Raw genomic sequence first — 15,056 nt, 5'->3', positions numbered from 1 at the left:
TTCCAAATAAATCTATCAGAAGATCTTTAAACCACTAGTGGGTTACTCCTGACTAATTCCAAAACACCTTTTGCCTAATTATTTTCATCATCACCATGAACAAAACAATAAATAATTAAATTCCTCCCAGTTTTGACCAACAAACATTTATCACTTTGCAATCCAGGTATCAGGAAATGTTAATAAGCTGTCTAAAATCAATGAATAAATTGTTTGAGCAAATGTCTATTATTTCTTTTCTATATGCATTCACCAATTTTGACCTGTAGACTCTTACTGCTGTGCCGCATATGTCAAATACTTTTCTGAAAAAAAATCTGCAAACATCCAATACTCCCTAAAACAGCTAGTGACAGGGAGAATATTGATATGAATGAATCAGCATTCTCAAGAGGTTTATGCATGATTGGTTAAAGACGCACGTAGCAAGGTACAATGCAAATGTCATTGGCTCGAGCTGCAAGATAAAGTGTCAGCAACAGTATCACTATAGGGGCTGAATTTTCCTATTTACAGTGAAATTGTTTTATCTAGTGAGATTCATGGTACCTGGTCTGTCATGGCTCAGAGTGATTTTCTCACACAGTCATCCTCTCTTCACCTCGTTAATTAAGCACTCACACCCTCCCTGTGGAACTGCACGGTTGGAGGGGCTGATTGTTGCAGGGACCACCTCAGAAGTTATAATCCAGGGACTGCCCTTCACACTGTGGTGATCTGTTATTGTCACAGGGAACGTTAAGCAGAAAAGCAGGTTCGCCTGCTGCTTCACTGAGACAGATACATGGAGGTATTGGTGGAAAGGACGGCAGTGTTTTACCCTGCAATCCTTCAAAGGAGGTCAGACTCAGTCAGCCTTGACGAGGTTAACAGGCCTGGTTGGAGCTGGGTTACACTCTGTGTGTGTGTGGAATTTCATGTACACAGGCCAATTCTCCCCATGTATGTGCGGGTTTCCTCCAGGTGCTCTGGTTTCCTCTCACAGTCCAAAAGATGTGCAGGTTAGGTGGGTTGACCATGAGAAATGTAAGGATGGCGTGATGGGGAATGCTCTTCGAAGGGTGGTGTGGATTTGATGGGCTGAATGGCCTGCTTCCATACTGTAGGGATTCTATGAAAGTAAATGATTTCTTGACCTTTGCAGGACTAGGTGCCACCATCTTCTCCCTGCCACCTCACACTGACAGTGTCATCACTCACCCCTCACTCGGCCAATGCAAATGCCCCTCACCAAGTCTCATGGGCTGCAACTTTCAATATTGCATGCATCATTTTCACTCAATGGCGCTTACTCACCTCCCTCTCCAAAACTATTCACCCTTTCCTGCCCTCTGCCTTCCTGCTCATATACTGGAAGCTACACGATGACTTGTCCTGCTTCCATACCATCAATAACATCTTTCATCCACTTTCATTATACTCAATCCCTCCTTTTTGTCATTGCAGGAAGATTTTGTTCCCACACCATCTGAGTAACATACAACTGACCGAGTATCTTTCATTGTGATATGCTGCACTGCTAGCCCATTCCCACCAATATTAACTCATTATTAATCTGCGCACCCTTTTATTCCCACTGGCAAAACTAACCCCCTCTCTTCTCTTATGCAAGCACTAACAGCACTCAGTGAGGCTAGTGCTGGAGCCCCTCAACATCCCCACCCCCCCCCCATCCCTCACCTCCGAGAATGAAGCCTGTCCACCCTCAGAGGATGTGTGAAAGGAGACAAAACATGGGGACAGAAAAGTGTGTAGCTAAGCATGTACACAAGCCAATTCCGACTCGCACCTGGCTCCAGTTAAAGTGAGAAACAAAAGGTTCTGAACCACACTCTACCAAGTAGGTAGGTGACCTATTATGGGAATAAGTTGTTGCTGGAGCTTGACATCGAGATGTGATTGGTCAATAAGAAGAGAGCCAGTCTGTGTATAGAAGTGTGTTTGTAACTGCAGCCTGTCCAGCCTAGGGTTCTGTGAACCAATGGTTGACTCGCCTTGCATGCAAGTCATAAAGGAAGCTGTTGAGAGTTTGGTGCTGGAAAAGCACAGCAGGTCAGGCAGCATCCTGATGAAGGGCTTTTGCCTGAAATGTTGACTCTCCTGCTCCTCGGATGCTGCCTGATTGCTGTGCTTTTCCAGAACCACACTCTCGACTCTAATATCCAGCATCTGTTGTCTTCACTTTCTCCATAAAGGAAGCTGCGCTAAGTGTACTATTGTCCAGCTGATCATTTCGACAGAGGTACCAGTAACATTTATATCTGCACCTTCCATCAGCTCAGAAGTTTTCATTTTAGTGAGTTTTTGTTTTTGATTAAACTCAGCAGCCCAATCTGGTGTGAGCATATCCCTGGCACAGTTCAGCATCTGGCTGTGGAAGAAACTCCTCAGGTCTCTGGCACTCAGAGGGGAGCCGGACAACAAGCGGCAGACAACCCCATCGTTTTGGCCAATAATGACTTTGTCAGAGCACACAGGTAGAGACAAGAACAGCAGCATGTTTCTCAAAGGCAGTCAGTGGACTGGACCTAAAGGTGAAGAGGTCTCAAATGTTATCAATTCTGTGCTCACTCCAGCATGCGTCTAACTGTTTCCACGGAGAGGCTAGTGACGACCATGGGGAGCAAAGCCTCAATATCGGCCAGGTACATGGGTAACCCTGCACTTCATCATTCCAACCAGAGCTACTCAGCATTGAATGATAAAGTGAGATGGAAAGAGGTGGTGACCCCTCCCCAGCTGCCCCCACCTCCCAGCAGCTTTCTGTCAGGACATGGGAAAAGTGCCCCATTTTTCCAACTCCCCCGGAATGTGATCCCAAAGCCTGCGATGTTTCAGCGACGTTACATCTGGACAGGGCATTCTCAGTGGCTGGGTCACTTAGATGTCATTGTCCATGGGGATGACTATTGTAGACCAGCACAGACAATGTCAGAGCACCTCCCCTTCTTCCCATCTGCAGATGTCAGAATTGCGTTTCAACATAGCGTGAGAAAATGGAAGAAAAATCTTGACAAGGGCACATAGGCGGCATGGATAACACTTTGTTGTAAATGATCACACATGTTTGTGAATGTACATGCATTTACATTTTAAGAATGCCTGCTTTCATGTCTTTGTAACTGTAAGACCCAGTGAAATGTGAGATAGAACAGCCTTTCCAGATATTCCAAGGATGAAAGAAGTTGGAATGGCCAAACATTGCTCATCTCCCACTGAAATCAGACTGCTTGGCTTCAGTCAGCCTCTGATATCACAAATTAAATAGGATGTTGATGACCACAAGCCAAAGTTTTGCATTTTAACATGGTCAACACAAAGGTGAAACATGATGCTTGAGCAGGGCAAGGGTTGTGGTAGGGTTTGACTTGTACTATTCATTCACAATTGTATCTACTGTGTGAGTGAAACTATGGGATGAGTGCTAGTCCCAGACATCTCTGAGGGCAGCATTTATTTAATCACTCAGCTTTTTCAGGGGTGCATTCAAGGCTGGGCAGTGTAGGATGGACAGATCACATCTCCACTCTCCATCATGGTGCATCAATCCACTGCACTAAACACTCGCTCACATTGATTGGTGTCTATTGGATGCTCAAGTATTTCACGGTAATTTAGCAGACTATGCAGTGAAATGTTGAAGGTTTATCGATGATGGAGGGGGCCAAAGGAGATGCTTCTGTTTTCCTCTCAACCTGTCGCCGATCTTGAGACAACTCCAACCTTAGATATGATTCTGCAGTTGGACAGCATTTCCTACCTCAATCTGAGTTTGTTCCATTGTTGACCTTGACCAAACAGAATCAAACCGCCAGGTTTAAAGTTTCAACAAAGCTTGGCTGTAAACTGTCAGTTGTAATTGGCTGGTGCATTCTCCAAGACAATGCTTCCACTAATCTGAGTCCATTTGCCAACTTATCAGCACTTTTCTCTCACCCATCATAAATGTTGCTTTCCCTTACACTTGTAATGCTTACAAATTATCCTGATGAGTGCACAATGAAAAGTTTTGAAAAATGGCATCTTATTTTCAGTAATACTCAACTTCAATAACACTTATGTATGTGTGTGTATTATATATATTATATATGTGTAAGTAATCAGAGAAAGATATATAAAATTCACATCTTGAGATGCTTTACTGCATTAAATGTACATTAAGTACTGCAAATATAAATGAAAACTGCTGTTAAAAATTTATCCAAAGATTGTCCTTTAAGTTTGATTTGAGGAAATGTTGAAGATCAATCACATTGCAATTCATGGTAAAACACTGTAAATTGAAAGGAAATTGAGGCTTGAAATAAAAAGATCAAAGTTTGTGAGAAGATTTGTAGCTCAGGTGCTCGTTGTTGTGGTTCTGTTCGCCGAGCTGGGAATTTGTGTTGCAAACGTTTCGTCCCCTGTCTAGGTGACATCCTCAGTGCTTGGGAGCCTCCTGGGAAGCACTTCTGTGATCTTTCCTCCAGCATTTGTAGTGGTTTGTCTCTGCCGCTTCCGGTTGTCAGTTCCAGCTGTCCACTGCAGTGGTCGGTATATTGAGTCCAGGTCGATGTGCTAATTGATTGAATCTGTGGATGAGTGCCATGCCTCTAGGAATTCCCTGGCTGTTCTCTGTTTGGCTTGTCCTATAATAGTAGTGTTGTCCCAGTCGAACTCATGTTGCTTGTAATCTGCGTGTGTGGCTACTAAGGATAGCGTCTGGCTGTCAGTTCGGAAATGCTCCTGATGTATGGTAGTGTGGCTAGCCCTTTGGGTTGCGGCATGTCCTCGTTCCGTTGTCTTTCCCTTAGGCATCTGTTGACGAAATTGCATGGAGTTTGAACCCACCCTGCAGCTCACCAATAGGATCAACAACACACTGAGAAACCTACAAAGAAAAACGGACAGATAACTAGGTTTGACCTACAGAGAATGAAACCTGAAAGCAACAACACCCCCAGATTCTATGGCCTACCTAAAGTGCACAAACCAGACATCCCACTCAGACCCATAGTATCACTACCTGGGATACCATCACACAAACTGGCTAAAGAACTACAGCAGAAACTGAAACACCTGATCAGCGGATCCTTGTTCTATACAGTCAACACAGGAATTCTTGGACATCATCAGAAATATACATAGAGACAAGGAAGAAACCATGGTCTCATTCGTTGTGACGGCACTGTTCACCTCTATCGACAAAACCCTAGCCAGAGAAACAATAGCCAACCTGCTGGACATACAGAACAGACAACAAGATGGGGAACCTATAAACAAAGACGGCATACTCAAACTACTGGACCTGTGCCTCACAACACACTTGACGTTCAACAATCAAACATATGAACAAAACAACGGCACACCCATGGGCTCACCCATCTCTGGACTCATAGCAGAAGCGGTAATGCAAAAATTAGAACAAACAGTCTTACCGCAAATTCAACCCAAACTCTGGGTCAGATATGTGGATGACACCTTCGTAATCATTAAAAACACAGAAATAGAAAACACACACTAGATCATCAACGCCACACTGACAGGAATCCGATTCACTAGAGAGGAAGTAAAGGACAACCAACTCCCATTCTTAGACATGATGGTACAGAGAACACCGAACAGAGAATTCACCACAAAGGTATACAGGAAAGACACACACACAGACCAAGTCCTGAACTACAAAAAAACATCACAGAAGCGCTTCACAGGAGGCTCCCAAGCACTGAGGATGTCACCTAGACAGAGGACGAAACGTCTGCAACACAAATTCGCAGCTCGGCGAACAGAACCACAACAATAAAAAGAAGATTTAACAAATAATAAATAAATAAATATACAGTGAGTTGTGGAAAAAGAAGGGGAATATGGATTTAATGCAGTTTGGTTACATATATAATATATATATACATTTAAAAAGGGGAAAATCAAGGGGTTGAGTTAAAAGTGAGCATTCCCAAGCATCAATTTATTGAACAGTGCTTACAGGAGTGAGTTAAGGCTAGTCTTAGCCAATATGTATATAAATCACTCCTACTGAGAGATCGAGGGAGCAGTTTTGAAACTTGCTGAAGTCACTAAATTGATGGATGTGGCAAGTAGTGACTAGGAATATGGAACACCATGAAAGGCATTGTGAAGGTCATAGGATAGGCTGATGGTAATAGATTAACTTCAATCTAGAGAAACAAACTAACCAATTTTACACAATGAACAGCAAGAGGAAACCTATATCTTAATTGTAAGACGTTAAAGCTTTAGCAGAACTCTAGGATTTTGTTTTATTGATAGATTATTGAAGCTGATCTCATGCATGGATAAAACATCAAAATTCCAATGAATGCATTTCATTTGTTGAATGAAAGGCAAGCCTGTTAGGGGCACTTGACAGGGTAGTTGAGAGGAGGTTGCTGCTTGCTGTGGTAGAGTCCAGGAGTTGAGGCCGTCATCTCAGGGTCAGAGGTCAGATATCCAAAGTCCAAGCTCAGGAGGAATTTCTTCTCTCTGGGGTAGTGAATCTGTGGAATTCTTTACTGCAGAAGGCTGTAGATGATTGGTCAGTAAGTATATTTCAGCCAAGATAGACCGAATTTTAATCAGTAATGGATTCAAGGGTTCTGGAGAAAAGTCAGGAAGGTGGATTTGAGGATTATCAGATCTACCACGATATCAGGGAATGGCACAGCAGCCCATTTCTGTTTATTATGTTTTATGTCTTAAGTAAAAAAACCAGAAGAACAGAGGTCATGTTGGCCTGCAGAGTACCAGCAAAACTCAGAAAAGAAGAAATCAATCCTGCTCCCCTAAATCTTCCCCATTACTATCCAATAGTTTTCTTTTCAAATATAGATCCATTTCTCATTTGTAAATGATTATTGAAACTGCTTACACATCATTCCTGGCAGTGGATTTCAGAGGGTAACAACTTGCTTGGTAAATCTGTTTTCTGTCACTGATTATCTTGCTAATTATTTGAAATCAATGTCCTTTCATTATGATGCTGCCTCTAGTGGAAATATTTTATTTGTTTCTGTATGGAAGTCCACATAAATTTGAACACTTCCACTAAATCTCATGTTCCTTCAGTCTTTCACAACTGACATTTTCCATTCTGGTTATAATTCCAGCAAATCTCTCATGCCTTCTTCTAAAGTCCTTGATATCCTTTTTAAAGTGCACTATCTCGAATTGAAAACAGCAGTCAGCACGAGGCTGAGCTTGTGACTTGTAAAGGTTTCATATTATTTCCTTGCTTTTATAAAACCATAGATCCTCTACAGCTTGTACAAGATCTCAGATCTCTGTTCAGTGGAACCATGTGTGCAGTTTGAGATAAGCGCTTGCAGTTATGAAGAGATATTGGACAAGGGAGAGCCTTGTACACAGTAGCTGAGAAAGTTCATTGTGACACAGTGATGAAATTGCAGCAGGAAGACTCATTGAGGAAGTTGGAAGGTTAGGTTAGGAAACTTCTCACTCGGTAGATCCATCTTCATTAAAAGGGCCTCTGCCTGTTATATTTTCACTCTGGATAGGTTGAAGCAAGATGGAAGGAAACTCTCCATCTTTGGAGGCAAACTGGAGGTGCCAGGAGAACTGGGCAGATGACCAGGATAGCAGTCTTTGACCCACATCTCCATTTATTTCGGCACAATGCAGATTTAAAGTTGAGTGCCATCCCTCATTCCTCAACTCACCACTGTCACATGATCCCTCAATGGACTCCCATACGCTTCTATTTTCTCTCCATGCACTGCCTTCTCCCTTCTCATCTTCTATTCCCTTCCAGGCACATTCACACCAAATGCCACCTACATGCCACCTCAGAGTGCTCATGCCACCACAGCATTAACCATAACTCCAATAGCCCCCATACCCTAATGTTCCTCCATGCTCCCTCATTCCCCATCCCACATGCATGCCTCCCATATCTCCAATGTCTCACTGTTACACCCTTTCATGATCCCTTATCTCTCCCTTTCATACGCTTTTTTTGTAACCTCATATCCCCTAAATCCTCTGTGTTACCTTTAGCAGTTCAGCCACTATTCACTGGGGCAGATCTCAGAACATATGCAATTCTAGTTTCTTTCCAATCAGAAGGATATTGTGAAACTTGAAAGGGGTCAGAAAAGATTGACAAGGATGTTGCCAGGGTTGGAGGAATTGAGCTATAGGGAGAGGTTGAATAGACTGGGGCTATTTTCCCTGGAGCATCAGAGGCTGAGGGGTGAACTTACAGAGGTTTATAAAATCATGAAGGGCATGGAGAGGGTAAATAGACAAAGTCTTTTCCCTGGGGTCGGGGAGTCCAGAACTAGAGGGCATAGGTTTAGGGTGAGAGGGGAAAGATATAAAATGAACCTAAGGAGCAATTGTTTTCACGCAGAGGGTGGCACGGTTATGGAATGAGCTGCCAGAGGAAGTGGTGGAGGCTGGTACAATTGCAACATTTAAAAGGCATCTGGATGGGTATCTGAATAGGAAGGATTTAGAGGAATGTGAGCGAAGTGCTGGCAAATGGGATTAAATTAGGTTAGGATATCTGGTCGGCATGGACGAGTTGGACCAAAGGGTTTGTTTCCGTGTTGTACATTTCTATGGCACCAGTGAATGAGTCATTATAGTCTTACCAGAGGGCTACTCTCTCATTACAGAGATAGGACCATCACTTACTCAAACTCTGCCCCCTGCACTCACACTCAAACAATCCCTCTCACCCCTCATGGCCCCTGCACTCACACTCAAATAATCCCTCTGGCTCCTCATGTTCCCTGTTCTAACAATAACCCCATCGTCCCCTATGGCTCCTCACAGCCTCCTGTCAAGTTATTTGCCCTCTTTCTGTTCCATGTGGAGCCTTCATCCTTCACAGTGAGCCATACCCACTATGTCAACCTTTGCCCCTCCACCAACTTTCCATACCCTTTTATAGTGTCTAAGCCGATCTAGTGGGAAATCATTCCTCACTATTCACCACCCTTTGGATTACACTTACTATATGAAAGTGAAGACTGCAGATGCTGGAGATCAGAGTCGAGAGTGTGGTGCTGGAAAAGCATAGCAGGTCAGGCAGCATCCGAGGAGCAGGAGAATTGAAGCTTCGGGCAAGAGCCCTTCATCAAGAATTAGAGAGGATGGTGGAGCAGATAGGTGGGAAGGAAGACAGATAGGTAGGACAGGTCATGAGGGCGGTGCCAAGTTGGGAGGTTGGATCTGGGATAAGGTGGGAGGAGGGGAAATGAGGAAACTGTTGAAGTCCACGTTGGTGCCGTGTGGTTGGAGGGTCCCAAAGCGGAAGATGAAGCGTTCTTCCTCCAGGCATCAGGTGGTTAGGGAGTGACAATGGAGGAGGCCTGGGACCAGCATGTCCTTGGCAGAGTGGGAGGGAGAGTTGAAGTGTTCAGCCACGGGGTGGTGAGGTTGATTGGTGCAGGTCCTGCCTCAGGACCCTCCAACTCCATGGCACCAGTATAGATTTCACTAGTTTCCTCATTTTCCCTCCCCCCACCTTATCCCAGTTCCAATCCTCCAACTCAGCACTGCCCTCATGGCCTGTCCTACCTGTTCATCTGCTCCACCCTCCGTTCCGACCAATCACCATCACCCCCTACCTTATTCAACTATCGCACTCTCAGTTACCTTCTCCCTAGACCCAGCCCCCTCCCATTTATCTCTCCACCCCCTCGGCTCACAAGCCACATTCCTGACAAAGGGCTTTTGCCAAAACCTCGATTCTCCTGCTCCTCGGATGCTGCCTGACCTGCTGTGCTTTTCCAGCACCACACTCTGGACATTACATTTGCCCTGCTTACTTGCCTAGCATTCAGCATGGATGAGATAAAATAAAAAGTTCAATTAAGGCAAGTTCTAAGGATTTATTTTCGACTTGGAACAAGTAAGATTGAGGAATTGATTGGAACGTGACAAAGTTCTGCTTCTCACTTCATGGATGCAAACTTGGAGGTCTTCTTTGGACAGTGAGGAAGGGAAGGCCAGGGTTGAAGTACCTAATACTGTGAACACATGGAGTTAAGCAATGAAAAACTGTATAGGAAGGGATTCAATTACTTTGTTCATCCTGGCAAGTTGAGATCAGTTGATCCTCAGGAAAGACTTCTAAGCAGTTAGCGTCCGCAGCTGGGAAGCTTTAGAGTTCCTACTTTTCACATTTCGGAGCAATATGTGTCCGAGCCATTTCCAGGTTTCTCCACATGACTCCGAGTCAATGCTGCTGAGGAAGATCAGTGATATATGCGATTTCTTGGGCTCACCACTAGAGTGGTTTAACGGCAAGTGCTACACTACCAAGGGGGCAAAATTTGAAGGTGAAAGGCAGGAGCTTTAGAGGGGATTTGAGGAAACTTTGTTTTAACACAGAGAGTGGTGGGCATCAGGAATGCACTGCTTGGGAGGGGAGTTGAGGTTGGAAATGTCACAACGTTTCGAAAGTACTTGAATGAACACTTAAAATGTCATGTAGGATCAAATTACTGTAGATGCTGGAATCTGTACTGAAAACAACAAATGCTGGAGATTACTGTAGGTCAGGCAGCATCCATGGAGAGAGAACAAGCTAACATTTTGAGTCCAGCTGACACTGCATCATGAAACTTGAAATGTTAGCTTGCTCTCTCTCCATGGATGTTGCCTGACCTGCTGTAATCTCCAGCATTTGTTGTTTTCACTTAAAGCATCATAACATTCAAGATGTTTGGCCAAGTGCTGGAAATTGAAACTCCTGTAGATTGGCTCATTGAGTCTATGCCAACCTAAGGGCCTCTTCTGTGCTGTATGATTCCGTCGCTCCATTACATGACTGCTGCCTAGAGAGTAACTCCCATTTCCTTGCACCCCTTATTCCCCCACCCCACCATTACAGATTGACCAACAGTGAGGCTTGCATTGACAGACCACTTTCCACTGGATTATTAAGGTCCTTATGTGGGTGATTAATTTGCTGATTGAAATGGCAGGCAGGGAATGTAAAATTTCAAGGAAATGGATGCAAGGCTGAGAGGTCAACCCATTTGGGAATTTAAGGGGCCCATCTACATATCACGAATTTACAGGAAAAAGGTTTGGTTAGAAAAGACAAAAGCACTATTGCAAATGCAAACTTGGCAGAAGCACATTGAACCATGACTAAAAACAATCTCTTCCCAAAGAGCTGGACTTCACGTCGGTCAAGAGAAGGGAACAGACCTTGATCCAGTAAAATACAAGTGTTATGTGTCCCAAACACTGAGAAGATGCTCAGGAAGTGTGGATGACCACATGACTTCACAGATAGGAAAGAAATGTTTCACATATGTACAAAACTGCAGAGCTTTTTGCAGGAAAGCCTAATCGTTGGAAACTGATGTACAGATCAAAGAAGGAAGATGATAAATACGTTATCTGAGACCAGTAACAAGGTAACTGGAAGGGACAAAAACCAAATCATGCATACCTGGGAGATGATAATGAGTTTGAGAATACAATAATCAAAGGAAGCAAATAACTGTTGGATGTGACACCACCCCAAGAACAGAAACGCACGCACTCATTCAGATCAGGAAGATGGTGAGGAATAAGCTCACAATGATAAATCTAACAGTGAAGTTTCATAACAGAGTAGCATCAAATTGCTCAGATGTTACTTCCCTGAAAAATTGAAAGAAATGATTGCACAAGGGAGGATGCTCTGAAGGAAGCAATGTTATGGAGCTAGCCTGTGGTAGTATTGAGGTTATTTTAATTCATTTGTGGGAAGTGGGTGTTGCTGGCTGGGCCAGTATTTATTGCTCGTCCATAGTGTCCCCGTGAGAAGGTGGTGGTGAACTGCCTTCTTAAACTGCTGCAGAACACCTGGTTAACCCACAGTTTCATTAGGGAGGGAATTCCAGGATTTTGACCCATTGACAGAGAAGGAATGGCGATATATTTCCAAGTTAGGATGGTGAGTGGCTTGGAGGGGAAATGGAAGGTGGTAGTGTTCCCATATATCTGCTGCCCTTGTCCTTCTAGATGGAAGTGGTCATGGGTTTGGAAGGTGCTGAGGATCCTTGGTGAGTTTTTGCAGGGCATTTTGTAGATAGTACACACTGCTCCTACTGAGGGTCGGTGGTGGAGGGAGCAGATGCTTGTGGATGTGGGGCCAATCAACTAGGCTGCCTTGTCCTAGATGGTGTCAAGCTTCTTGAGTGTTGTTGGAGCTGTTCCCATTCAGAGCTGAAAATGTGTTGCTGGAAAAGCGCAGCAGGTCAGGCAGCATCCAGGGAACAGGAGAATCGACGTTTCGGGCATAAGCCCTTCTTCAGGCTTATGCCCGAAACGTCGATTCTCCTGTTCCTTGGATGCTGCCTGATCTGCTGCGCTTTTCCAGCAACACATTTTCAGCTCTGATCTCCAGCATCTGCAGACCTCACTTTCTCCTGTTCCCATTCAGGCAAGTGGGGAGTATTCTATCACACTCCTGAGTTGTGACTTCACGCCTGACTTCAATAGCTTAGAGCAACCTAAATTAGAGGGATACATAAAAGAAATGCCTTCACTTGAATGTTCTCTGCCACAGAAACAAGTGGTCCCGCTAACCTGGGTTTGAATTGTCATGGATAGCTGCAGCTGATTTCAGTAAACCATGAGATGAAGGAAATATTGGTTGTTCGAGGTATTACACCCATTGAAAAGTAACATCTGATCAGTTACAAATAAAGTAGTTTGATGAGATACTTAGATGCTTTGAAGATTTTGGGTATTACATCACTATCAATCCAGCTAATTAATTTCACACAAATTACCAACAGAGCAAAAAAGAAGCGATTACTAGAATCAGTCTCCAGACTGGGTAAATTCCATCACTCTGGTATGAGAAATCGAAAGGATGACTAAGAATTTCTCTCAGTTCTTAACCAGCAATAAAGAGGAATCATTACTGTATTCTGACATTGTTGATAGGACACACTGTGCACGTACAGCATCCAATCATGACAGCCTAGAATCCAGAAACAGCCACTGGTAGAGCTGAGTCTCACTGAGACTGAAATTTTAAGCAGAGGCCATAGTACATCAGAGTGAAGAGCGTTAAGTCTAAAAGATGAAGCCAGAACAATCTATCACTTTAGCAACACTGCATAATGTCTTGAGAAAAGAAAACAAACTATCACAGATTTTGAAGATGTCCAGTTTAATTATAAAAGTTAGTTGCAAACCTACTTTCATTAAAAATAGTTAATGATTGGATGGAGGCCTTATAGCCTTTCTTAAAATAATGTGGGATGATACATTAGATTAAAGAGCTAGGAAATAATGGTGATGTGAATACACATCCAGGATGCCACGTTTAATGCTTGGATTGCAAGTAGATGCCAAGAAACACCAACTATATAAGCTGTAGGATGTCAACACATCGCATGATTGGAACAAAAACTTTACTGAACATTATGTCCTGACCCCAGAACAAAACCTTCATACTCTTAGACCCACGTCTGACATAAGGAGCTCATTGTCATGATGCTATAGTGCCGAAGTGAATCACTTTATAAACAAAGACCAGCATCTTCGAACTGCTTCAGAAAGTGTCTCTGTGTCTAAATGTGCAATAATAAATATTTCAATTTAGTGAAGAAGAAGAAATGTAAGAAATGGTTTGTGTTGATGGAATGTGCAGTTTATTTCTTTTTCTTTGTATATGATGTGATACTACAACCAATGTTTTAACACTTGACTGCATTTATCAATGGTTACAACAATGCTAAGATTCAGCTCAGGTTGTGGTCTTAGTGACCTGGTATGCCCTGGATATTGGTTCGTTGGAAATGTGGATCAGGTCTCATCTTAATCAGGACAATGAACATACCTAAAGTGCATGTATCCGAAACCTATTAGATGCACTGCAGAAATTTACTAAAGATCCTTAGACAGCATCTTCCAAATCCATGACCTTCCATCTGCAAAGCCACAAGCAACAGATACATGGGAACACCACCAACTGCAAGTTCCCCTCCAAGACACACACCATCCTAACTTGGAAATGTATTGCTGCTTCTTCATAGTTGCTTTATTAAAATCTTGGAATTCCCTCCATAAGGGCATTGTGGATTAATCTTCAGACATAAAGAGCACAGATCAAGGCAGCAGTAACTAGGGATGGGTAACAAATCCTGGTTAGCCTGTGACACCCACATCCCATGAGTGAATTAGAGTCATAGAGTCATAGAGATGTACAGCATCGAAACAGACCCTTCGGTCCAACCTGTCTATGCCGACCAGATATCCCAACCCAATCTACTCTAGTTCTGGACTTCCCAACCCCAGGGAAAAGACTTTGTCTTTTTATTCTATCCGTGTCCCTCATAATTTTGTAAATCTCTATAAGGTCACGCCTCAACTTTCGACACTCCAGGGAAAACAGCCCCAGCCTGTTCAGCCTCTCCCTGTAGCTTAGGTCCTCCAACCCTGGCAACATCCTTGTAAATCTTTTCTGAACCCTTTCAAGTTTCACAACATCTTTCTGATAGGAAGGAGACCACAATTGCACGCAATATTCCAACAGTGGCTTCACCAATGTCCTGTACAGCCACAACATGACCTCCCAACTCCTGTACTCAATACTCTGACCAATAAAGGAAAGCATACCAAACACCTTCTTCACTATCCTATCTAAATCTGGAAATTAATTTCATGATGTACTATAGACAAATAAGGATCTTGCAGCTGCTTCAAGACTATTTTGAACAATGAATCATGAAATTACAAACGTGAACAGGCACAGGACAAAATTTCTATGAACGTTTAAAATGATCAATTGTTTTTCATTTCAACTGTTCATAGGCAGCTATTGGGGTGCATACATAAACTAATATATATATATATATATATATTTATATTATAGTAGTTGACAGCAAAAATAATGATGATTTGAGTACAGAACAGTTAGAGGCATTCAATAAAGATTGATCCAATGCAGATATGAAGTTTCCAGAAATATTGTTCTCAAAGTCCATGGAAAATATAACAAAGGCAGGCTCCAAATGTCAAGCTCTGTCAATCAAGCATTTGTGTCTGGAAGCATTATCAAAGGCCTTTCACAAATA

This window comes from Chiloscyllium plagiosum, chromosome 6 (assembly GCF_004010195.1).
Source record: "Chiloscyllium plagiosum isolate BGI_BamShark_2017 chromosome 6, ASM401019v2, whole genome shotgun sequence".
NCBI lineage: Eukaryota > Metazoa > Chordata > Chondrichthyes > Orectolobiformes > Hemiscylliidae > Chiloscyllium > Chiloscyllium plagiosum.
The sequence above is the reverse complement of the archived record's forward strand: the minus strand, read 5'-3'. Positions refer to the sequence as shown.